Raw genomic sequence first — 22895 nt, 5'->3', positions numbered from 1 at the left:
TTGGAGACTTACTCACCTGTAGTAGAAGGAGTGGACGTATCCTTGAGAGGGGATAATGTTTGTTTGTGTTTTAGGAAAGCTCAAGCAAGAAAGGAAGTCCTATACGAAGGAACCGTGCTACCTTAATTGACATGCAAACGAGACTACGCGGAGTCTAGCAAACCTAGGGGATACAATCACACCACACAAACATATACAACATGAAATAAACACACCAACAAGGGGCTCAAACATCAGGGTTAGGCTTTAGTCGAGGGGTCATATCAACCTCAACAAACAAGCCTCTGTATCGGGGTCAGGTTAGCTCTTAACCTTGCCATTGAGGGGCTAAGGTGAAGCTGATGAAAGGTGATGAGGGGTGTGCCTCATTGCTTCTATCTCAAATCCGAGAGAGCATGTAAATATAAGAATGTGGGGGAGTTCAGAAAGATGGAACTCTTTCCCCAATTAGACTCGATAGATCTTGGGTTTGGATCTCAATGCTACAACCATGTAATGGGAGCAAGGAGAAGACTCACAGAATAGTGGGGGATAGATTGCTTATCCCTACCTTCCACCAATTGCCTCAAATGAGGACTTTTCCTGCTTGGGACAAATATAAACATACACAAGCATTGCCTCTTAAGGAGGACTTCAGACAGTTTGCCCGGCCAAATAACAGCCGGGTCTCCAGACTACATGAAGAAGAAGGTTCTATACCTCAATGCCAATTGCTTATAAGCAAAGCAATGCAAGTTCTTAAGAGAACTGAGCAACTAGGGGTACCTGGAAACAGTCAAACAGAATCAGCATCCCAACATAAACAAAACAACAACATTAAGAATCAATCAACAATCAAACAATGATGTACATCATGTGCCTAGCACAAAGGTCAAGTGAACCAAACCCTACAAAACAAACAATTAGTCAAATGAATTCAACTCAATCATGTGTCAACCTCCTTAAGGCACTAGCTTTTTAACCTGAAAAGTCAAAGTCAAGCTCAAACATAAGTAACTAGACCACTAGGCCAAGCCTAGGGTCCAAAGGAGGGAAAAATCTTAAAACAGCAAGCCAATCATGATCAAAACCAAGATATTTCAATTACAAAGGGACTCCAATTGGTCCCATATCCAAACTATACACCTATTTCATTTTATGCAACATGTAAGGCAAAGTGAACAATGTTAAACCACATACAAGCAACCAGCAAGATCACATCCACAAAAATATCAAAACAGCATGGAAAATTCCACAAAAATTATATCCTAAACAGAGGACATTCCACAAGCTACATGTCAATTTTCATACAATTTGGCCTAGTAGAACTATGGGAATTAATTCAACATGACAAGGTATGCAAAAACACAATCAAATGAAGCTACAAAATGTATGCTAACTTCAATCACATGGTAAACAGTGGCATTAAATGGTAAATGTATGAGACCAAAGCCAATTTGTAGCTTAATGTGTTAAGAAACACTCTACCAATTTTCATTATCATAGGGTAAGGTATGAGGATATGGCAACATATATACAAAAGGTTACACAAGTAAAGCCCTAAAATGCTAGGCAGCACTCAAAAATTCTAATCAATTAGAAAATGGACTATTAAAATCCACAAAAATTCACATTGAAAGTTAACATCTCAAAGGTATCTCATGCAAAAAATCAGAACCATAGGCCTAATGGAAGCATGGTAAAAAAAACAGGGAACTCAACATATCATTTTGTGTCACATTTCAATACACTCAAATTCAATAAATCACAGTAAAAAAACCAGAGGTTTAAAAAATACAAATCCTATGTCAAAAATTCCAGAAATGAGTCAAGAACCTACATCTAAAATTTCATTTAATTTGGATTATGTATGGTGATTTCATGATCAAAATGGTAGAACATGTAAAATTTGCATACATTGTAAAGACTTCTATGGCAATTAACTTTTCTACCAAGCAACATTTTATTTTTTGATTCTATAAAAAAGTAGAGAAAAAATGAAGATTAACAAAAAAAGTCTTGAATTATTTGGATCAATATTGAGTAATGTATGATTTTTTGAAGTTTTAGAATATTTATTGAATATTTATTTTGGATTTTTGAATGAATTTATTAATTAATGTGACCACAATGGCAATGCTGTAATACTTAAGTCCTTGGCCAAAACGGCACCGTCCAGCTTAGATGAGGTGGCGCCATTTCATTGGCTCTGGCGCTCAAAAACGCGAAAACGAATTGAAATCGGAAGAAACAGGATCTGTACATGGTTTTTCCAGAAAACTTTGAAGTTCTTCATCGGTTCTTCATGTTCTTCGTCTGCAGATTAGGTTTTGGGCGATCTTCAACGAAAATCAACAATCTATATACCGATCGAACCGGCTTCAGCTCAGGATCGTGAATACGCAAATGATTTCATCCAACAATTAATACATAGAGCGAATCGAAGGAAAGAAATAATGGTACACAATCTTGAATCGCGAATAACTCAACCAATATCTAACAATTTGCAATTCTACAAGTTTCTGCATAACCTACTATGAATGCTCTACAATAACCACAACTAAATTTGCGAAATGATGATGAGCGAATTTTAACCTTCTTGATGACAGTGATGGATTCCCAGCGTATTGAGCTTCAACAGTGCGAACGGATCAAGGAAATTGCTCCAGAAGGAGTATGGCGAGGTTCTTGCAGCTCGACCGTGCCTGGATCGACGAGAATCCGCGGACTGTTATGGAAGAAGCAGGTTTCGCAGCAGCTTGAATCGGTCACGATTTCGCTTTGATCTTGCTCAACAGCAACTTGGTATCACCTGCAGATTGTGAATTAACAGAGAAAACCCACGAAATTGAAAGATCTTGATGAAAATAAGCAAAAGGTGTTATGGAAGTTTAGAGCAAAATGAGAGAGATGAGAGAATTTTCTTTGTGAATTTTTCTGTTAGATTGTGAAAAGTGATTAACCTCTAATTCTGTTATGGATTAAACTTATATATGAAGTACTAATCCACCAATAATCACAATTAAGCAAAAATAGTGAATTAGCAAAATTAAGCTTTGTAATGCCTTTGGCCTTTTTGCCCTTGTATCATTAGAAGCATTGCATCATTAATTTATCACTTTGAACAAGTTGCAAATATCATTTGGAAGCTAATAAAATTGGTCTCATGTCCAAATTCCTCCTATTTTGCCTTTTGGACCATTTTGCCCCTCACTTTTAATTAGTTCACTTCAAAAATGGCCTTCTGCCTCGAGCACTTTTGGAAAAATCCAATTATGCACCATGAAAGTACATGTTAAATGGAGTTTGTGCATATAAAGAACTTGCAATTTGGACAAACCATGTGGAAATTATGCCCTCCTGATTACGGGTCTTTTTTGAAATTCATCTGACCATATCTTGCAAACCACACATGGGATTTTCAAGTTCTTGGACTTTTTGGAATGGTGAGATCAAGATCCTTAACTTTCATGTTGGACAAATCTCCATTTGAAGCTTGTATGATGAAGTTATTTTGAGGAGAAAAAGTTTCCATTTTGGGCAGCTGAAATTACGGGTCACCTGCTATTTTTGGAAACTTTCTGTCTGACTTCAATTCCTTCAACCTTGGTCTTTGATATGTCAAATGAGACTCATATGGACATGAATGAGCCCTTTCAAACCATTTCCCACCTTCCAACCCATAAAATCGGGCACGGTTGACCACAGTTGACTCTCTAGGGTTTCTGGTTGACTGAACAATGACTGGTGACTTCTGAGCATCCAACCTTTGGCCAAACCACTTCAAAATGATCCTTGGACCATATGAGCTTGATAAATCAACCCTAGGGCCTTGTCCCAATGAAAATGGCACTCGCTTGCTTGATTGACTGATTCTCCTGATCATTCTGACCCAATCCGTCAATTGAGCTTGCACTTGGGCAAATGGACAATGCAATGTTATGCAGTGGACATTGTTAATGCTATGCCCTAATATGAAATGAATGTATTCAATGGTAGGGTGCAAATTTGAGGTGCTACACCCGTTTAATTAATTGATTCATTCTGTCTTTTAATCATATTAATACAGAAATTAAACACCTATCCGAGTCATGGTTTCGTAAGTGGCTCTGATACCACTGAAGGAGAATTGCGACCCAAAGCGCAGCGGAAATTAAAAAATTTCTCCTTTAGAGATCCTTACGAATGGTCATGATCAGTGATAGAATATTTACCTCTTGTGACGACTGAAACCTTTGGTGCAGATCTCTTGTGACGATCAAAACCTTTGATGCAGATCCACGAAGCGATCACGAACGTTGAATGATGACAACGTCTCTACTCAGTCCACACGAACGGGTTCCTTCAATCTCAGTGCTAGCTAGTACGAATGAAGGCTTTGAGTGAGAGAGAGAGAGTGATAGAAAACGAAAATAATGCAACCGCAATGAATGCTTCTGCACAAGGGTTCTATTTATAGAACCACTTGTGTGGGCTTCAAGCTAAAAGCCCACTTAAGTGTATTTTGGCCCATATCTTATAATATGCCCAAAATCACTTAAGCCCATGGTACCTTACCATATTTCGTATTCTACTCAAGTACACCGTACCTTACGATGTTCTATAATTCACTTAAGGGCATCGTACCTTACGGTATTCCTTAGTTACTCTATCTCCCATCAATCCGTCCTTTGTGTGTGACCCTGTAGGTTTTCGCGGCGTTGGCAATTATATTAAATCACGTATTTAACATAATAAACAGTGAGCGGTATCTAGCAACACATCACTGCTACCCAAGACACGAAAATGTCATGTGATCTGACAATTCCTTCTGTGATAATAATTATGTGTATAATTACCCTTTTGCCCTTATGTCTATATTGAACACAAGGCGTAGACCGTGTCATCCTTGTCCAGTTCAATATTGGGCCCATAGACATTTATCCTGTTATGCAGGATGGGCAAATTCCATCTAGGTCACTCATGTCCCTCAGCATGCTTTGTGGAGTACCCATCAACTGTCTTTATGGTTATCCAGTTACGGACAACGTTGGATCAGCAATAAAACACTCGACTCTACATCTAGGATCCATAGTGGTTTCAGGTCGAAGAGTGGAATACACTATTATCACCATGAGAATAACTTATGACACCTTGCATAACTTTCTATATAGTATTCTCATAGCGGGTCAATCCGGTATAAATATTACTCCTAATATTCATACCTATGTTTAAGACTTGATAACTCTTTATCCATGATCCATGAGATGTGATCATCAGTCTACAAACATAATAGTCTTAATGCTTTAATGTTATCCCACTTCACACTAAAGCTCGACTACGGATACTTTAGGAATAGTGTCCTTATGTTTAATGTGTTCTCATGATTAAGTCACACTTAATACATTAAACGGACTATCTATTCCAGGGACTTTATTAATCAACCATAATAAAGAGAATGCCTTTTATTATTCGATACAAGTACCAAAATGTATTGGCCTCTAGGGCTTACACCAACACACACCTCACAAGGTCTTGAACCATGGTCTTCAAAGGGTAACAATTCTCCACGTCGTGGCCGGGAGCACCAGAATGGTAAACACAATGTAACTCAGGCTTATACCACCACTGGGGGTTAGCAGGTATAGCCGGTGGATCTCTCGGAGTAATCAGTTTCCTTTCTATCAAAGAGGGATATAACTCTGCGTACGTCATAGGAATAGGATCGAAGGTGACCCTTTTCCTCTCGTAACTCGTGCTGGTTTGATTACTATTTCGAGGCTGGTAGGCCTGCTGCTGCGGTCGGTGCTGTTGTTGCTGATATTGCGGATGTGGTTGCTGATTGTTACTATGTTGCTGATACTGTTGATTGTCTCTGAAAACAGGTGCTATATGAGCCACCTGGTGCTGGTTACTGGCGGGACGCACAGTCTTCCTCCTCATAGAGGGTCTTCTTGGTTTCTCATGGGAGATCACATCATGTGCCTCTCCATCTTTCTTCTTTGCAAACGCCCCATAACGTTTGGCAGAAGAGCCTTCTTCTCTGGTTAACCGTCCTTCACGGACCCCTTCTTCTAGACGCATCCCCATATTCACCATCTCGGTGAAGTCAGAAGGAGCGCTAGCGATCATCCGCTCATAATAAAAAGAACTTAAAGTCTTCAAAAAGATCTTAGTCATCTCTTTCTCTTCTAGCGGAGGCACGATCTGTGCTGCCACCTCTCGCCACCTCTGGGCGTACTCCTTAAATGTTTCTTTATCCTTCTGGGACATGGCTCTCAATTGATCTCTATTGGGAGCCATATCCATGTTGTACTTGTACTGCTTGACGAAGGCTTCGCCGAGATCATTGAAGGATCGGATGTTCGCGCTGTCTAAACCCATGTACCAACACAAAGCGGCACCGGACAGACTGTCCTGAAAGTAGTGGATGAGTAGCTGGTCATTATCGGTTTGAGTCGACATCTTCCTGGCATACATGACCAGGTGGCTGAGAGGACAAGTATTTCCTTTGTACTTTTCAAAATCAGGGACCTTGAATTTCACAGGGATCTTCACATTTGGAACCAAGCAGAGTTCGGCAGCAAACTTGCCAAAAAGATCCTTCCCTCTGAGAGTTTTCAATTCCTTGCGAAGCTCAAGAAATTGATCGTTCATAGCATCCATCTTCTCATAAACATCTGGACCCTCATACGGCTCAGAATGATAGATGGTGTCGTCTACCCTGGGAAAAGTATGCACGACAGGAGGAGGAACGGCAAGGACCGGGCTAGATGCCGGCAGAGAAGCAAAGGTAGGAACAGGACCCTCAGGCATGAAATTGGGAGGCATCCCCCACGGGAACCCGGTTGGCATGGCTGTTGGAAAAAAGTGTGCACTGGCAGTGGGCACAGTAGAGGAGACAATCTCGGAGATAACTGTCCTCTGGGGAGGAGTTGAAGGTGTCAGAGAAGACTGGCTCTGGGCATCCATGAGTGACTCCATTAGGGCAGTCAATCTGGCCACTTCCTCTTTCAGCTCGCGGTTCTCTTGCTCTAAGTGATCCATCAGTCTTGAAATGTTGGCTCTAGTGTAGTACCGGTCAGTCAGCTTGTCTTCAAAATAAATGAAGGACACAGAGTTAGACCACAGGGCAAGGGACCGGAAACAAAACCTGCTTATGCATATGATGCATGCAATGTTTGTGCATATGATTTGTCTTTTATTTCAAAGGAACTTTAGAGTTTTATTTGCAAATTCTGGAAATATTAAGCATTTTATCACATATGGAAATATCTCATCAAATAATATCAGGGAAAAGAAGTGCAGCATCGTCAATCATATACAAGAGAAAAGGAAAATAATCGTCTTATGGATCCCTAGAAACAATCATCTAAAGCTCGGGACACAGGAAGATAAGATGCGCGAAGCCTCTTCACCTCCCTCTCGTAGGCTGCCTCCATATCGGCCTTCTCTTTGGCGAGTCGATCATACCTCCTCTTCCAGAACTTAGAAGACTGAGGAAGTAGAGAAGTCCATACATCATCAGGGTCATCAATAACCTGATGCTCAAGAAACTCAATCAACGCATCCTTCTCCTTAATCTGCTGAAGCAACTCTTCACGTTCACGGATCCAGGCACGTGAACGGTCTGCGTCTCTCAACTCCTCTACTCCTTGATTAGGGAGGGTTGAAGGCCCGACCATAATCATAGGTGTAGGTCTCGGATACTCGTAAGGCATGAGATACTCAGACGCTCTCTTCCTTACCCAAGCGGTGTAAGGCTCCAAAGCGATGCAATTCTTAGGACCCAACTCTTTCCTTCCTTTCCTATGAATCTTGCGCCAAGCGCGGACCATCCTAGCTTTCAAGCCTTGGGGATCTTTACCATCCTGAAAGAATACACCCTCTAATAGAATGTTATTGGGTTTATCCTTTAAGGGGAACCCAAGCTGCCGACGTGCCAAAACAGGATTGTAGTTAATCCCACCACATGTACCAAGAAGAGGTACATTGGAGAATTCGCCACAAGAGTCAATAATCTGCACACCATCATACACATGGTTATACCAAGAGATATCATCATTAGTGAGAGACATAAGTCTCGTGGACCACCGTAGACATTCCTTGTTCTCCTTGAAAGTGACCGTCTGAGGTAAGTGAGAAATAAACCACTTATACAACAGAGGCAAACAACACACAATGGCGCCACCACCCTTTGTATTCCTCATATGCAAAGAGAAGTAGGTATCGCCCAACAGAGTCGGAACGGGATTAAGAGTAGAGAAGATCCTAATAGCGTTCACATCCACAAACTTGTCGATGTTGGGGAATAATACTAGCCCATAGATGAGAAGTACAAATATGGCTTCAAAGGCATCCTCACTCATGGCCTTCCTATATATAGTAGCTTGAGCAATGAGGAACTCAGAAGGGAGACCTTGAATTCCTCCTTTGGTAGTCATATGAGCACCAACCAGAGATTCATCTATGGGTAACATGTCAGCTATCTCTTGAGAAGTAGGAATACTCTCCAAGCCACCGAACGACAACTGGTCTAGAATAGGTATACCCACAAGGTAAGCATACTCCTCAAGGGTAGGCAAAAGCTGGAAATCCGGAAACGTGAAGCAACGGTACAAGGGATCATAAAACTGCACCAATACACTCACCAATCCTTCATCCACCTGAGTAGTCAGAAGAGGAAGAAGCTTCCCAAAACGAGCCTTGAAACCCAAGGGATCTAATACATAAGGTGTCAAATTCCTTAACTCTTTCGAGTCTGGTTGTCTGAAACTGTACTTCTTTGTATTCCTTCTTTGTCTTTCCATGTCTGAAAATTTTGCAAATAAACCCCTTAAGTTCCTTGAAATTTTTCTTATTTATTGATGATATGGATGCAAATGGGTGCATGAATGCATGAATGCAACAATCACACTCAAGGATCAAGCAAAGCACACCAAACAAAGGTCATGGGATGGATCATGTTATCCTTAATATCAATCATCCATTTTGGTGAATTATGGTTTACACCTTATCAACACCCAAGTTCCATTGATATTAAGGATACCTGAACGGATCAACCATGAATCAAGGGTTTGTTGTAAGTCACAAGCATGGAGTTAGGTTAATAACCACCCAAAAGGGAGTGTACTAGGGTTTAAACCTGCCAAACATGTTCTACAAGAGGTTCCCATAGTCATCATCCCATCTTTCGGATATTATTGGAGAAACGACTACTCGTATTCCGAAAATATTCTCAAGAGAGACTCTTATGAGTGTAGTATCGCGTAACAATCGTATCAAATATTACACTTGAACGACTTTCGCACTACATCCTAAGAATAGGCCAAGATGGGCTTGGTAAACTAAGGTCCTTGGCTTCTAAGGTCTATATTGGAAAGAGTAATGTCTAACCACAACTTACTTGTGTGACATTATTGATCCCAACATAACCTCCACCAAGTGAATGGACTTGCAAGTCAACTTGCTAAGGAATAACTCCACACAAGTCGACAAGACTATGCCATTCTCCTATCCTAAGTGCACTCGAGTCCGGGTATAGAACTCATCTCACAAAGATCACCAAGCATACAAGGAATTAATATTCAAACAATTCAATCATTACGTACAATACAGTAATCCCAAATTGCACTAAAATATGTCACACACAAAAAATATACAATACAATACAACAAACATGAAAAGTAGGCAAAACCCACTAGGATGTTTCGATCCCCAGCAGAGTCGCCACTTTTCTGTAGCGGGGTATTCGTTACCATTAGAGATATTGACTAAATCCAAGGTAAATCATACAAGTCGAGTCGCCACCGCACTTCTATTTATCCAAAGGAATGGTTAGAAAGCGAACAAAAACCTAAAAGTTTTATCAAATCAAAAACTAGTAAAAATGTCAGAGATCTGGGTAAGGGGGTTGGTTATGCAATGGGAAGGTATTAGGCACCCAAAGCATCCTAGGTACTCCTAGGGAGCCCTTTCACATTTGTTGCAAAGGTTGTTGTTTTTTTTTGAAAATTTATTTGTGCAAACATGATTGAAGGGATGAGAAAAGCGTGTATGTTTATCTAATGTACTACTTACTAAAAGAAGGGTCAAAAGAAAATGACTCGCACGGACGTCGCATCCACTGCATACGTATCTCATCTGAATCTGAGAATCACAGTCTTCGTAGCTCGGCTACCTATGGGTTAAAGAGGAGTGTGCTCGCTAAGACATCACATATTATGCCTACGTATCTCATCTGGGATGAAAATCAGAGCAAAACCTAGTTCGACCACCTATGGGGTAAGGGTTGTGTTTTAGGGTGAACGACGTTACTACGCAATCTATCGGATGCTCGACCTTTGGAGACTTACTCGCCTGTAGTAGAAGGAGATAACATGTTCTTAGGAGAAGAAAAATCAATGAGTTTGGGGTGTTTAGGGATGCTCATGCAAAAAGGCAGTCCTAGATGAAGGAACCACGCTACCTTAAATGACATGCCACGAGAGGCTATACGAAACCTAAGAAATCGGTAACATGCGGGAAAAGTAAAGGGATCGAGAGATCTACCGTACGGATAAAGATCCGAAGTAACAACAATTAGATAAATAAGAAACCCAAAGACTCTTCCAAGCTAAACACCATCAAAGAAAGCGAGTCAGTACAGGTAATCGGAATAGACCTCCAGGTGGTACCCCACAAATAAAGTGGAACACCAAGCAAGCTATCTCTGCAAGAGTCATGTGAGCCCTCACAAAACAAAACTCAACAAACAGGTTAGAGAAACAAGATAGGGTAATCAAGAGTTGCCCCCAAATCATGCCATTAAAAATCACAAAAAGCTCACAAAAAGCAACCAAGGGTAGGAGGCCTAAACCTCTTGTCAAACACATGCATCAAAAGGGTATCAAATTCACCCATAATACCTCATACATTCAGAGCATTCAAATTAAAAGCATAAAGTAATGGGAATAAGGCAAACCTGACTGGAGAGATCGAATGAAATTGAATTGCCCGGTTGGGTTTGCAAAGCAATCTGAGGGTTTATATGAGAGGGAATTGGTTCTTTGCCGATGAGTTCCCTTCAGTCTCCGGAGGTTGCTCTGAACTCTGTTAGCTCTTCTCTCACTATCTTTTTCCCTGCCAGGGTAATAGGAATATAATTCTTTTGTTTCACTAAAACTCTGAATTTATAACCTGATTTTTGTGGACCTGTGAGCTCAAATGAGAGAGGCCCAAGTCCAAAATTTTTCTGTTATATTTTATTTATTTATTTATTTATTTTCGTTTTTTTTTCGTTTTTCGTTTTTTTTAAACACGTGGGCTTTGCTTAGCGAGCATGACAATTCAAGAAATTCCTCTGAGCATAGGTGATTCTGGTGGCTTTTCTTGGGACTCACTAAGCGACCCATTCTGCTCGCCTAGCGAGCATGACAGCTCACGAACAAACTTTTGCTCCTTCAAGATTAACGTTTTGACTGACGAATAGACCCCATTTGAACCTGTTGGAAGTATCTCAAGCCATTCCCTTGTGTTGACTGATCATCTAAATAGAACCCACAAAGTGTCTTGGATGATACTCAAGCTTCAAACAAAAGATGTTAGTGACACATTTTTGTGCTTTTGGTTAGTAAACAAAAGCAAGAGAAACAATGATGTATAATTCAAGCATGCTTGGTGATCTCAAACCAATCACAAGGAGTCCCACCCAAAGGCAAAGGGAACCAAGATGCTAAAGATCCTTGAGGCAATGCAAATGCAATGTTATGATGCCATGAGGGATCTTAGGGTCAAAATTGGGGTCTTACAGCTTGGAATTTTCCACAATCGCACCAACTTTTGTTTAGTCTAACAGCGTAGGCCAAATTTGGTATCCCCTAGTTGTGGTCCATTGTTTCTTGGACGCTGAAATTTTGCCTATGACGGTCAAAGACTGTTACAGCGTGTATGCTAGCTTTGATGCTCTCCTCTTTCATGACCTTCATGTAACACTCATTGAATACTTGCCCGGACATTAACACCGCACTCCATCTTTCACCTCTGGTTGCAAACATAGAAGCCAACCTATAATAGGTTGATCTTACCAAGGCGGTTATCGGCAGATTTCGAATTCCTTTGAATACCCCGTTCATGCATTCCATAATGTTTGTTGTCATGTGGCTCCATCGACAACCTCTGTCAAATGCCATTGTCCACTGCTCTACTGGTATGTTATTTAGCCATCTCCCCGCGTCTTCATTAGACAGCCTAATTTCATCACGATAATATTGAAATGGCGGTTGAGTTAGAGCATACCCAACATTCACCACCTTCTTGCGAAGATTCTTATCTTTTATAGCACGCATGAAGTTTTATGAAATGTGTCTGATATAGTAGACATGGGTAGAAGGAGGATCATGCCATCCGTTTCATGGTTGTTGTAGGCACTCTCAATGGCAGCATGTCTATCAAAAATCAAACAGAGATTGGCTTGTGGAGCCACATGCGTTCTGAGATGTCCACCAACCGTTTCACCTTCAACAAGAGCAAAGGCAACGGGAAAGACATTGTTGTTGCCGTCTTGTGCAACCGCCATGAGCAAAGTACCCTTGTATTTTCCGTATAACCAAGTGCCATCAATTTGAATAATAGGTTTGCAGAATGCGAAACCTTTGATGCACGGTTCAAATGCCCAAAAGAGACAGTGAAATATTCTATTACCTGTAGCACAGGTTCCGTCTGGCATCATCGCTGGCAATGTCTCCATAATTGCCACAGTTCCTCGAACATATGTTTTTAGTGCCCATAAAAACCGTGGCAATTCCTTGTATGAATCCTCCCAGTTGTCGAAAACTTGTTCAACAACCTTTGTCCTCGCAATCCAGGCTTTCTTGTAAGATGGAGTATAATTATATGTTGTTCTGATATGGGATATAATTATACTCACCTTCACTGATGGGTCTTTATTAACCAATGGCAAAATGTCTTGACATATCAAAGTTGCGCTTAGTTTACGGTGATCTTGTTCAACGTTAGTTGCAATGCAACTGTGCGGTGGGTCTATTGAAGCGGTCTCCCAAGAGTCGTTTTTCTTCTTATAAGACGCAGCCAAACGAAACTTACAAAGCATGTTACGACATTCGATAACATACTTTCTAGAATCAATGTGTTTCACTGTAAAGTCAGCAGAGTTGTTCATGTGGAATTTTTTGATTGCCAAAACACATTCTTCTTTGGTATGAAACATGTCTCCCACCTTTAATTCGCCTTCTGATCTCGGATACAGATTATAGAAAACACTGTTGGATGTTTCATCGTCGTGAAAATCCATATTTGTCATATGTTGAGGCGGATTGTAGACATGACTAGGAGGTATTGGTGGTGGTTGATCATCATCTTCATCGTTGTTGTTCAGCATGTGATCAACCTGTATCTCGGTCTCCTCTTCTTCATCAACGACGTCCACTTCTGCTTTTGCTTCTGGGTTGACGTCATCTGACCATTGTCGATCATCTTCACCAGATTCATCCTGACCGGTTAGTTGAGACTGTTGAGATGGTATACATTGGTGAAGAGTAATGTACAACTCAATACAGTTGCAGCCTGAATGTTCATGACTAACAAACATGTATTCAACATCTTCATCGTCTCGTACCTTAAGGGGGAAATACTTGCATTGACCATTCGCAAAAAATATTGGATTTTGATATGTGATCTTTGACACAATACCCGATCCTATAAAGGATTGTATTCTTTTTTTCAAATGCAAGAAGGTTGCATTTCTATTGATCGTGAGTCTAATGGTATCGGTATTTCGAAAACAAAAACCATGTAGCTCAGACTCGTATGTTTCACCGTTGCAGTGAACATTGACACTGTATAATGATGAAGTTGACATTGTGCAGATGAAAACTATTTTCTTACTGCAGATGAATGTGAGTGAAGTGTCTTGGATGTTGATAGTAAGACACTTAAATAGAGGAGTGAAGTGTCTCACATGCTAGCTAGTTCGAAGTGACGTGTCACACATGCAAGCTACTCCGAAATGACGTGTCGCACATGCAAGATACTCCGAAATGATGTGTGAACCATGCAAGCTACTAAGAAGTGACATGTTCAGCATGCAAGAGACAAGACATCCACGTGTCAGACATGCATACACACACTCCAAATGGATTGGCGCCCCCATTCATTCCTTGCACATGGGCGCCAATTCAAGTGGAGACACCATGCATTCAGACCTCGAAACCAAGCAATCAGACCTAGGTCTTGCATGCATGTCCCTATGGAGGCGCCAATTTGAATGGCGACCCCTCTTAAAGGTTGTACATGGTCGCCAATTCAAATGGAGACACCATGCAAGCACAACTTTTCATGCTCCCATCCATTTGCCTATAAATACATCCACTCCATCAACACTTCTTCCACACCATCACTCTCACTACTTCTTCTACAATACTTCTTCTACAATTTCATCTGCAACAACTTCTTATAGTTTCATCTACACCAACCCCCCGACAAAATGTATGTCCTCACAATGGGCGAAGCACATAGAGAAACGATTGCAAACATCGCAACATATATAAGTTTTTTCTTTTGTTAACTTTTTATCTTTCATCTTCACCAACCCCCTTTTATTTTGACATACCAACTTAGTCAAGTTTTTTATTCTTTCTTTTATAGGATGTATCAAGGTTCCGAACTCGGGTCCACGAATATGTCCATATGGACCCGATGATTCGACCTTATGTTGAACTCGTCGGTTTTGGTCATATAAGCAAGATTATGTCTTGGTCTATAGATAACAAATTCATTCTAGCTTTATGCGAAAGATGGAGACCAGAGACACACACATTTTGGTTCCCAACCGGTGAGTGTACCGTGACGTTAGAAGACGTCTACATGCTTTTGAGACTACCCATTGAAGGTAAGGCTGTTAATGGTAAAACCAACTATGCAAATTCAATTTGCATGGAGCTCTTAGGCACTGATTTGTTAGATGATAATGCAAGAGGTCAACGTATACTACTCTCACGCCTTAAGTCGTACTATAATAGTTTATACTTAGATGAGCATTCTACTGAAGATGCTCGTATAATAAAAACTAGGTGTTACATTATGTTGTTAATTGGCTCGTTTTTATTTCCCGAAGGTAGTGGTTCTAGCATGCATATTATGTACTTACCTCTACTTAGACATGTAGATAGAATAGGAAGTTACAGTTGGGGATCTGCTTGTCTAGCCTATCTCTATAGCTCCTTATGTAAAAACTCACACAAAGACACATCTACATTTTCTGGATGTGCTGTTTTGCTACAAGCATGGGGTTGGTCAAGACTACCGTCTCTAGCACCGGTCAATAACAACCCTTTCACATTTCCGTATGCACAAAAGTAAGTTGTTTAAATTGCTATATCTTTACTTACTTCTTTAAAGTTTATTACCTCTAACTAATTTTTTTGACTTTTTCGTGTAGATGGTCTGCATGTGGTATGAGTTACAACAGATGTCCAAGACACTGTATTACTCAGTATCGCAACCTGTTGGATCACCTTCGACCGACAGACGTAAGCAAAATAACTTAATTATTTCGTTATATTTTGTTAACTTTTTCTACATTGATTATAATCCTATCTTCTTTCACATTTCAGTTCATTTGACGTCTATACCTTAATTTGGATCATGACCATGAGGTCAACGCTGAATACGCAGCTGTATGGACTCCATGCACACCGATAATACGGTTCACAACTGTGGAGATGCATAATAGTGATCGTGTGAAGCTGCAGTTCGGTATGCTCTAGAATATCCCAGATCCCCCAGCTAGCCTAGGATAATGGCATCTGCGTAAAGTTAACGACCAATGGAACTTCAATCCATGGCAAAGCTTCGTAAGATCGGAGTGTCGCAAATGGAAGCACCGTCATGACCATGTGTTAACTGACGCAGTCATGCCAACTGAAGAAAAACCAAGTCGTACTTATATGGCTTGGTACAGATCGGTTGGTTTTCAGTTCATCGCTGAGGATATGGACCTATACGACCCACGCCAGGCAACTTACACACAAGAAGGATCAACATCTAACCCCCAACAACATTCTAAGCCCGGTTACTTACAACCCCCTATCCGTCAAACTTTCCGTTCCACAAACACACAAACATACAACCAAAACATGTCATTCACCCAACCCCAATACCAAGAGCATACCCCATACCACCACTAACAAATTGACCATCAACCTGAGACCCAACATCTCTTCGCACCCACCCCATCACCCTACCAAAGTCGCCTTAGCCAAAACACCAACCGCCCCTCCTCCTACCGTAGCCAAGAAGCCCAAACATCACAAAACCAATACATCCAACAACCATATCTCTACCAAACACCCCAACAACCTTTCCAACCTTTCCTCGACGCATCGTTCACACCCATAACGACCAATGGAACTTCAATCCATGGCAAAGCTTCACAAGATCGGAGTCTCGCAAATGGAAGCACCGTCATGACCATGTGTTAACTGACGCAGTCATGCCAACTGAAGAAAAACCAAGTCGTACTTATATGGCTTGGTACAGATCGGTTGGTTTTCAGTTCATCGCTGAGGATATGGACCTATACGACCCACGCCAGGCAACTTACACACAAGAAGGATCAACATCTAACCCCCAACAACATTCTCAGCCCGGTTACTCACAACCCCTTATCCGTCAAACTTTCCGTTCCACAAACACACAAACATACAACCAAAACATGTCATTCACCCAACCCCAATACCAAGAGCATACCCCATACCACCACCAACAAATTGACCATCAACCTAAGACCCAACATCGCTTCGCACCCACCCCATCACCCTACCAAAGTCGCCTTAGCCAAAACACCAATCGCCTCTCCTCCTACCGTAGCCAAGAAGTCCAAACACCACAAAACCAATACATCCAACAACCATATCTCTACCAAACACCCCAACAACCTTTCCAACCTTTCCTCGACGCATCGTTCACACCCATGTCTCCCTTCAACCGTCCCGATCGCCCATCCATGAGTCAACCACATCCCAACTACTCTGGCATGGGTCATGAGCTCAGCTACGGCGGTACACCATCGATGCATACTGAAGACTATGCCGACTTGTCTGAATACCTCAACGGACCTTCTCCTGTAGTTGGTAGTGACGCTCCTGGCCCCTCAGATGATCAAACACCGGTGCAGAATCGTCAACATGGGTTAGGGCCCAGGGTTAGGGTAGCTAGAGGATGTGGGACCGGAGGTCGGTTAGGTGATCCCGGTCATCACCATTAGGTTTCTTTGTGTAAACGCCAAACTTTATTAATACCAAGTGGTCTTATATCAAATTTTTCTTTCACTTATACCATAAAACACAAAAAAATGCATTTTAGAAGGAGTCTCTAATTGAATTGGCGACTCCTCTTAAAACCCACACAGGAGCGCCAATTGGATTGGTTAGGGCAGGTGCCCTAGCCAATCCAATTGGCGCCTCCATTCAAGTTTTAAGAGGAGTCTCCAATTCAATTGGCGATTCCTCCTAAAAGTGGGGTATTTTGGGATTTTTTTGAAACCAGGGGTATTTTGGAAATTTCCTTGAAAAAGTGGGTTATTTTTGTAAAAAAACCCCTAAAGTGACTTAAAACCTTGATTGTCAACTCACTTTTGATCATTTTACTTGTGTTATAAATAAATCTTACTTCAAGAAGATGATTGGTGCAATTGATTTAAGAGGTGGACTTTACATTATCAATCAACCACAAGTTGCAATTCCTCACACTACCTAGTTCCCCTTATGCCTTTTACAATTCTTTCATTTTTAAGCATAATATTGTAATAATTACGTCAATTAGGATATTATTACGCATGTCAATCATTGTAACATTTTCCATTTAAGACTTGGCCACCCCTCACATGAAAAATTAAGAGAAATGCAAAAAAAAAAAAAAAAAAAATCCTTTTGTCCAAACTGTACAAAATATTAACTTAATGGATTAATAATAATTCAAATTCTATAATTATTATATTTCTTACGCTCCTTTTTTCTCTATTGTGACACTTTATTAATTTTATAATTATTTATTACAAAAACCTCATTTTACATCGGTTAAAAATGAGGGTTAACTTAGGTTTCATATATGATGTAATGAAGAGCGTCATGAAATTTGCGTCATTTTTTTTCTCGGTCGAACTTCCACTGAGTAAAAAGACTTAATGGTCATGGATTTAATCCCCCATGTTTTTTTTTTCATATTTTAAAAAATACCAAACTTTTTCAGAATTGGATGGTGCATCCCACATTTTTTCTCAATTTTAAAAAATATCAAGGTAATAGAGACAGTCTTATTACCTCGATTTAATATAATAGTCGAGCAAAAAATATTATTATTCTTTTTGTATATTTTCCTTTAACCTGTATTATAGAACTTTTTTACTTATTTCTGAAACATAAACATTATACGTTTTGTCCATTTCTGAAATAGAAACATTGTATCAAAAATATTTATTATTTACACAAATTGCAAAGTTAAAACAACACGCACCTTATAATTTTACAACAAAATTAAAACAAATAATTAACGAACAAAAGCAAAAATCAAAATGCAAATTATTGAATGATTATCCAAAAAAATTCTTCTGTCATTTGTAACCAGTCGTTAGACACTTATAATTTGAACAACATTCAAAACCAATTAGGATAATCAACAAGAACAACTTTAAATCTTTAAATCATTGATCTTAACAACAATAACAACATTCAAACTTCAATCTCAACAACAACATTCAAACTTCAATATCAACAACATTTGTTAATAACTACAACTAAAATGAATAATTTATAATCATATATAAATGTCACAAAGAATAACATTTACTTTAAGGGTTTTCAATATTCTGACTTTTACTTCTAAAACCATGCAACATATGATATCCTTCGACATCTCTAAATGTTGGAAAAAATAAAGATTAATAAAAAGAATACAAAAGTAAAATAAAGAAAATATATATTACTAAGTGATATAAAATATTTACTTACTAGTTTTTTCATATTCCCCCTCTTTATGATCATGACAAATAGCATGCACATCATTTGAATCATTTTCTTCAGATGAGAGACGTACATGTGTTGCGAAAGAAGTGATCTCAAAATTTAAATCTTGATTTTCATCACTATCATGAATATGTTTTCCTTGTAGAATAATTGACCATTAAGTGTTAGAAGGATTAATGACATAGATTTTTTTTTGCTTGGGATGCCTCAATTAATGGTTCGTTCATATAAGCTGTTTTTTGAAGATCAACCCGTGTGAATCTTAATTCATCGATTTCTACATCAGTGTTACTGTCAATCCACTTCAACTTAAATAAAGGCATTTTAAAAGTAACATAATCAATCTTCAAAATCTCCTTAATGATCCCAAAGTACGGTCTAAATGCCAGTACAAGATTGTTATATTTGGAACTAGAAAAGTCCATGGATTCAGTTTCAACCATAACCTCACTATTTTTAATGGTACTACGGTCATTCTTTAATTTTGTATAGAATAAAAATTTATTAATGTCGTATGCACTTCAAGTTAATACATTAAACTTAGGTATATATGACATTCATTTAATTGTCTCTGATGCACTTCTCTCTTTAGAAACTCTTTCATTAAACCAACTTATATAAGTTTTTCACTCATTTGGAGGAATTTTTCACTGCATGTATTTTGACATAGTCCAAACTCATTGGACACAATATCTTGGCTTCATAAGTACGGTTTTACCATGTGTTACATTCTGGAAGCATTTCTTGCAACAATTCAAACAATTCAATGAAACTTCTATCCATCCACCCACTTTTTTCCTTAAGATTAAATAGTCTTAATGTAACACCCTTCTAAATACCCCAAATTATTATAATTAAAATAACAATATATTCATCAGAGTAATTATGCCCCGAAGGGTGTCACACAATCATTTCACAAAAATCATTAAAATATCCTGTCATGCTCATTTATTTAATCAAAATAAGGTTCTTTGCATAATTCGCAGCGGAATAAATTCAACTCAATGTAAAACATGTAACACAATACATGTAAATCATCAACAACCAATATCAAATCAATTAAAACATCCCCTCCCGATGTTACATCTATCAGAGCATGACCCATAAGAACTACTCTAGACTCCAAGCATTAGCTTCTACTCAACTCATTTCTCGTTACCTGAAAAATAGGTGTAAGGGTGAGTTCCTCAATCAATATAACAAGCATTATAGAACAACATGTAATGCTAAGTAATTAACACATTAATTCACCCTAACCAGACTACACACTCAGCAACGGCAGTATCCGTTCAAACATCATATTTAACAATAACATATAGCATATCTATATAATCTCAACCATACTCAACATCAGCAACACAACACACAACACACATATAATACTGGAATACATCCATTCATATTATATGTCATACATTTATTATGCAATGAGACTCTATGCATGCGGTACCGACTATTTGTGAACATATAGTTCAACCTCACCGTCCAAATCCAGGCACGGCTACCAAGCTCACTAGTCCCACTCATTTGAGACATAGTGACTCACTCACTAATTCCTCACCATGGGAATTAGCTACCACCCCAAATGGGCCATGAAATGCACGCTAATCACCTAGCATGCAAACATCAACAACAACAATCAAATGATATACTCACTAATTCCTCACCATGGGAATTAGCTACCACCCCAAATGGGCCACAACATGCATGCTAATCACCTAGCAATGCAACATCAACAATAATCAAGAATAGACACATGCTCACACTCTAAGCCATAATACAGTCTATTCACAAACGTATACATTCACATCATCATGTATACCATCACACATTATCAACATAATTAATCACAAAAGCACATCATATCATGCCACATAATCAACCACAGTATTAGCCCGCTCTACTAATACCTATACCACTCAAAACAGCGGGAAATGATCCCTACAACATCATATCTCAGCTAAGTACATCACTCAGCCTAAATAACCAAAAACTACACAACAACAGTTCAGGAAAATCCCAACTCTGCCCATACGCGTATTGCCCATGCCATACGCGTATTGCCCAAACCTGGCCAACTCAATACGCGTACTGCCCACTCTCATACGCGTATTGCGCATTTCCTCGCCCAACTCATACGCGTATCACCTATCCCATACGCGTATGCTACGCGTAACAATCTCCCCTTACGCGTACCAACAGAGACCAATTTACGTTCGAAATGTCATCTTTTTCTCCCATACGCGTAAGGCTTCCCCCCATACGCGTACCAACAGCTCATACGCGTATTGCCTAGTGCCATACGCGTATGACCAGAAACCAGAGCTCACAGATCTGCAATGGCTTTCTCTGCTACGAGATCTACCCAATTCAACCTTCTACAGTCCAAATTTTACACACAATTCATTCCTATCATCTATCACTAATCATACACTTTCGATCTTCACAATTTGCTAACCTTTCCATCTCAAATTCCTACGAATTTCGTCAATTATAATCAAATTTTCGTCATCTCAAAAGTTTCACAATTCAGCATATATCATCAAATCAGAGGTAAAACAAATGGTCTATTACTACCCAGTACATATCATCCCATAATACCCGTTAATTGATGATAAACCCCCCTTACCTGAGTTAATCCGGCAGCTTCCGAGCTCCAAGCTTCTCCTTCCTTCAACCTTCGTTCTCTGGCTTTTTGCCCTTTCTGCCTCTTTTCCCTTTTCACGTGAAATTAACCTTTTTACCAAAAATGGGATTTTTCTAAATTCCAACTTATATATTATTCCAATAAATAATTATCCCAATAATTATTATTCCAAAATAATAATAAAATAATAATAATCCAACTTCCAATTATTCAATTAAATTAATAAATAAAATATTAATTTAAATTAAATAATTAGCTTAGTTTAATTGGGGTGTTACAACTCTCCCCCACTAAAAGAGTTTTCGTCCTCGAAAACATACCTCAATCGAACAACTCCGGATAAGCCTCCTTCATCTGGCTCTCCAGTTCCCAAGTCACATTGCCACCTGCTGGTCCTCCCCAAGCTACCTTCACCAAGGCAATCTCTTTACCCCGCAATTGCTTCAACTCTCGATCCTCGATTCTCATAGGTGATGTTTCAACAGTCAGGTTATCTCTCACCTGTACATCGTCTATTTGGACTACATGCGACGGATCATGAATGTACCTCCTCAACTGAGACACATGAAAAACCTCATGCAATTTCGCAAGCGACGGCGGTAAAGCGATACGATAGGCTACTTCTCCTATCCTCTCCAAAATCTGATAAGGACCAATAAATCGAGGTGTCAACTTCTTCGACTTCAAAGCTCGACCAACACCAGTTATCGGAGTGACACGAAGAAACACGTGATCTCCCTCTCGGAACTCAAGTGACTTCCTCCTTCTATCATGATAACTCTTCTGACGACTCTGAGCAATTCTCATCTTCTCCTGAATCATCTTAATCTTTTCCGTAGTCTGTTGAACAATCTCCGGTCCAACTACAGCACTCTCACCGGACTCATACCAACATAAAGGTGTCCGACATCTCCTGCCATACAAAGCTTCAAACGGTGCCATACCAATGCTCGAATGAAAACTATTGTTGTAGGTAAACTCAATCAAAGGTAAATAATAATCCCAAGCACCTCCTTTTTCCAAAACACAAGCTCTCAAAAGATCCTCTAATGACTGAATCGTCCTCTCAGTCTGACCATCAGTCTGCGGATGATATGCAGAACTCAACCTCAGCTTAGTTCCCAAAGCCCTCTGCAAACCTTCCCAGAACTTCGATGTAAATCTAGGATCTCTGTCCGAAACAATACTCGACGGAATACCATGCAAACTTACAATCTTCTCAATATACAACTCGGCTAGCCTCTCTAACGGATAATCCATTCTGATCGGAA

This window comes from Lathyrus oleraceus, chromosome 6 (assembly GCF_024323335.1).
Source record: "Lathyrus oleraceus cultivar Zhongwan6 chromosome 6, CAAS_Psat_ZW6_1.0, whole genome shotgun sequence".
NCBI classification, from domain to species: domain Eukaryota; kingdom Viridiplantae; phylum Streptophyta; class Magnoliopsida; order Fabales; family Fabaceae; genus Lathyrus; species Lathyrus oleraceus.
This window is presented reverse-complemented; position numbering follows the sequence as displayed.